The following is a 4,884-nucleotide window of genomic DNA, read 5'->3' on the forward strand; positions in this document are numbered from 1 at the left end:
CAACAATGCCCTCCCACAGCGCCCCCACCACAGTTCCTTCCCCACAGCGCCCCCACCACAGTTCCTTCCCCACAGTGCGCCCTCCACAGTATCCCCCCACAATGCCCTCTACAGCCCCCCCCCCTCCACAGTGTCCACACACAAGTACACTAAAGGCACCCCTGCCCCTCCCCCCCACAAGTACAGTGACACCTGTATGCATATTAGTAGTTTACGCTTCAGTTATTCCTGCTGCCGATTCCAGCCAATGAGGTGGCTGGAATCGGCACCATGTGACTTCCCATTGTGCACGAGCAGTACAGTTCAGCTGCCGTGCACGATGAGAGCTGTGCCCGCGCCTCACGTGACCGGTGACGTCACCGATACTTGAATTTGCCCGCGAATTCCGAGCGCTGGCATCTACAGAGGAAGCTGATGGTTGGAGCCTTTTATACTACTTACAACGTGGGAGAGGAAGATTTGTGCGCTGTGTGGTGAGTACCTACCTGAGATTAATGCGCTGTGTGGTGAGTACCTACCTGAGATTTATGTGCTGTGTGCTGAGTACCTACCTGAGATTGATGCGCTGTGTGGTGAGTACCTACCTGAGATTAATGCGCTGTGTGGTGAGTACCTACCTGAGATTGATGCGCTGTGTGGTGAGTACCTACCTGAGATTGATGCGCTGTGTGGTGAGTACCTACCTGAGATTGATGCGCTGTGTGGTGAGTACCTACCTGAGATTAATGCGCTGTGTGCTGAGTACCTACCTGAGATTAATGCGCTGTGTGGTGAGTACCTACCTGAGATTAATGCGCTGTGTGGTGAGTACCTACCTGAGATTAATGCGCTGTGTGGTGAGTACCTACCTGAGATTAATGCGCTGTGTGGTGAGTACCTACCTGAGATTGATGCGCTGTGTGGTGAGTACCTACCTGAGATTGATGCGCTGTGTGGTGAGTACCTACCTGAGATTGATGCGCTGTGTGGTGAGTACCTACCTGAGATTGATGCGCTGTGTGGTGAGTACCTACCTGAGATTGATGCGCTGTGTGGTGAGTACCTACCTGAGATTGATGCGCTGTGTGGTGAGTACCTACCTGAGATTGATGCGCTGTGTGGTGAGTACCTACCTGAGATTGATGCGCTGTGTGGTGAGTACCTACCTGAGATTGATGCGCTGTGTGGTGAGTACCTACCTGAGATTGATGCGCTGTGTGCTGAGTACCTACCTGAGATTGATGCGCTGTGTGCTGAGTACCTACCTGAGATTGATGCGCTGTGTGCTGAGTACCTACCTGAGATTGATGCGCTGTGTGCTGAGTACCTACCTGAGATTGATGCGCTGTGTGGTGAGTACCTACCTGAGATTGATGCGCTGTGTGCTGAGTACCTACCTGAGATTGATGCGCTGTGTGCTGAGTACCTACCTGAGATTGATGCGCTGTGTGCTGAGTACCTACCTGAGATTGATGCGCTGTGTGCTGAGTACCTACCTGAGATTGATGCGCTGTGTGGTACGTGTGGTGAGTACCTACCTGGGATTGATGCGCTGTGTGGTACGTGTGGTGAGTACCTACCTGGGATTGATGCGCTGTGTGGTACGTGTGGTGAGTACCTACCTGAGATTGATGCGCTGTGTGGTGAGTACCTACCTGAGATTGATGCGCTGTGTGGTGAGTACCTACCTGAGATTGATGCGCTGTGTGGTGAGTACCTACCTGAGATTGATGCGCTGTGTGCTGAGTACCTACCTGAGATTGATGCGCTGTGTGCTGAGTACCTACCTGAGATTGATGCGCTGTGTGCTGAGTACCTACCTGAGATTGATGCGCTGTGTGGTACGTGTGGTGAGTACCTACCTGGGATTGATGCGCTGTGTGGTACGTGTGGTGAGTACCTACCTGGGATTGATGCGCTGTGTGGTACGTGTGGTGAGTACCTACCTGGGATTGATGCGCTGTGTGGTACGTGTGGTGAGTACCTACCTGGGATTAATGCGCTGTGTGCTGAGTACCTACCTGAGATTTATGCGCTGTGCGCTACGTGTGGTGAGTACCTACCTGGGATTAATGCGCTGTGTGGTGAGTACCTACCTGGGATTAATGCGCTGTGTGCCACGTCTGGTGAGTACGTCACCTGAGATTTGCGCGACGCCACCTGACGAAACCTGTCTTTTTTTGCAGATTTGTGCGCTCCGTGTGGAGACGCGGCCACCCGAGATTTGTGAGCTTTTTTGCAAACTTGCGTGTGGAGATGATCCTGACGTTTGGACGCGTTTTGAGAAGAATTTCGCTTCGCTTGCACACAAGCTGACATAACTCGTCGAGGTAAGCTGCTGCATCTGCTAAAATTTTCATTGCGTGCATCTGCTCATACGTGCTTATTTTGCGCATATTTGCAGGTTTTCGTGTGTGTGTGTGTGTGTGTGTGTGTGTGTGTGTATAATATATATAAAAATAAGATTCTTGATTCTTCTGACCAGGTTGGGGGAGTAGTGGTCAATGTAAGTGGGTGGAGCGGATCTAGGGATCAGTAATACTGGTGTGATGTGACTGTTAACCTGCTGATTTTTCATCATTTCCTGCAGATCTGACGTCCTTGAGAATGGGAAGGCTGTCCGACAGTGAAGAGACCCTCGACGTTCAGCAATCTTGAACCCCTTCGTTTTATGGACTGCTTTTTGCCGGTGACTCACCTTTTTTTTGGGGGGGGGGGGGGGGGTATTTTTGGATAGACTAAGCTTTTATTTATTTTCTTGCAAACTTTTTTCTTTCTTCTTTACAGGTTATCTAAGGTATTTCAAGATTACCACACTGCGTTTGCTCACAATCGTTGTTGAAGCAGCAGAGAGACTGACGGTCCTAGATGTTGGCTCAGTAGGACGGTCCAAGATGTTGGCTCAGTAGGACGCTCCTAGATGTTGGCTCAGTAGGACGGTCCTAGATGTTGGCTCAGTAGAACGCTTTCAAGATGGGCATGTTTGCAAATCGACGTGATTCTTACATTGTTTTTTCTGTGCCTTGTTGTACTTCGTTTAAGTGGTAAAAATGGGCAGTTAGAAGTTGGGTATATTTATTAAAATTAATATTGACAGTTTTGAAGACATTGTAATTTTTTAACATTTACAAATGTTATATCTCATATGTGCAGCATACTCTACAAATCCTTGCCAACATATATTTCCATCTGTTCACTTTATTCTGGACGCACATTTGCAAAAACATCCTTTGTTTGGAACCATTTTGGAGACATTCAAGTTGAACCTCATTTTTCCTCATTTTGCTAAATCCTTTTTCCTCCACCGAGCCAAGATTGCAAAGGCTCGTGGGTGTCAGAATACATACCCCCTAAAATGACCCTATTTTACAAAGTACACCCCTTTGTGTTCACTGAGGGGTGTCAGGAGTATTTAGATCACACATTTTCAGGAATTAATGGAATTATGATAAAAAAAAAAATTATAATATGGCTTTATTTCGGCTAATGTGCTATTCTAAGTTTTTTTTCCACCAAAAATCATCATTTTCATGTGCACTGACACCCCAAAATGGATACACCTGTTTGTATTGTTTTCAGAAATGTACCCGTTGTGGCCCTAATGTTATGTTAGTATGCACAAATGGGACCCAAAATGTAATCCATGCAACTAACCCTGTGCTAAAGGGGGGGGGTCGACAGTGGCCCAACCTAAGCATAGACATCGCCCAAATAAGAGGGCGGCCCAGCGGTCTTCGGAACTGGGCCATAGCTGATCCTAGGAGCCACAGAACAGGACACACGCATGGCATATAACAGAGACGGAACAGAATACACAGAGATAGAAAACACTGCATACAGAAGCCAAAAATGCAACCACTACTAACAGATAGGCTGATTATAAAGAACAGGTATTACTTGACATTTTAGACAAAACGTGAAGCTAGCGGGCGAACTTCATGGCTCCTGGTTATACCGCTATTCCCTACACTAACCATGAGTCCAGGAGACCCGGACAATACTGCCCACTTGGCCTGTAGCAGCAGCCACAATGCATACTCGAGTATAGCCGATCCCAGTGTTAGCCAAGGTACCTAATATTACCCCTTGGCTTATACTCAAGTCAATAATTGACCCCAGGTTTTTGGGGTAAAAGTTGGTACCTTGGCTTATACTCAGGTCGGCTTAGACTGAAGTATATCTGATTACATACAAAAACCTAATGAAATAAGAGCAATCGTTGCATGCAAAGCATTAACCCTTTCCAATCCATTTATTTTTTCTCACCCATTCTCCCCAGCTCCAAATAAATTGGTTCTGGGGAGAATGGGTGAGAAAAAATACATTTTCCCTGCACCCTCCTGATCTGACAGAGTTCAGGAGGGTGCAGGGAGGGACCTGCTTACCTGTTCGGCGTCTTCCGTACTCCTTCTGCCTCCCGGCTCGGCGATCATGTGACTGCTGGGGTCAGGTAACACCGGCGGTCACATGATCGCCGGCCAGAATCTATGCATTACATAGCGCTAAGTAATGTGTAAAGGAGAAGGCAGAAAGGATTAAAATCCCTTTCTGCCTTCTCCTCGGGAGTCCTCGATGAGGACCAGTGCAGGAGTGCATCTGCACCCGATGTGCCTGACGATCGGGTGCAGATCCACTCCTGCACTGCAGTGTCGGGCCTGCCCCGACATTGGAGCTGTGGAGGGAAATTATGATGTCAGGGCAGGGCCGACATTGGACTGGAAAGGGTTAACAGCGGGAATCTGTTGGCCTCCCACAGCCAGAGGGGATGGGTGAGACAACTGTCATTAGCAACAGTCTTCAGCAGTAGATGGTGTGGGCTCAGATCTGTAGGATGCAAATGCAAGTCCATTCCAGAAAGCTGCTTCCTAACATATACATACATTCACGTGCTGCGGTGGCAAGGGG

General features: G+C 48.4%; 1 long non-coding RNA gene across 1 annotated transcript; it reads left to right on the forward strand.

The window, feature by feature from the left end:
* The first annotated feature begins 204 nt into the window (after positions 1-204).
* LOC136573539 (uncharacterized) lies at positions 205-3,083 on the forward strand. The gene is made up of 4 exons (XR_010785892.1): positions 205-473; positions 2,166-2,309; positions 2,570-2,668; positions 2,767-3,083. It is a non-coding gene; the product is annotated as an uncharacterized lncRNA (long non-coding RNA).
* Positions 3,084-4,884: the final 1,801 nt, after the last annotated feature.

The sequence above is a fragment of the Eleutherodactylus coqui genome, chromosome 1 (assembly GCF_035609145.1).
Source record: "Eleutherodactylus coqui strain aEleCoq1 chromosome 1, aEleCoq1.hap1, whole genome shotgun sequence".
Taxonomy (NCBI): domain Eukaryota; kingdom Metazoa; phylum Chordata; class Amphibia; order Anura; family Eleutherodactylidae; genus Eleutherodactylus; species Eleutherodactylus coqui.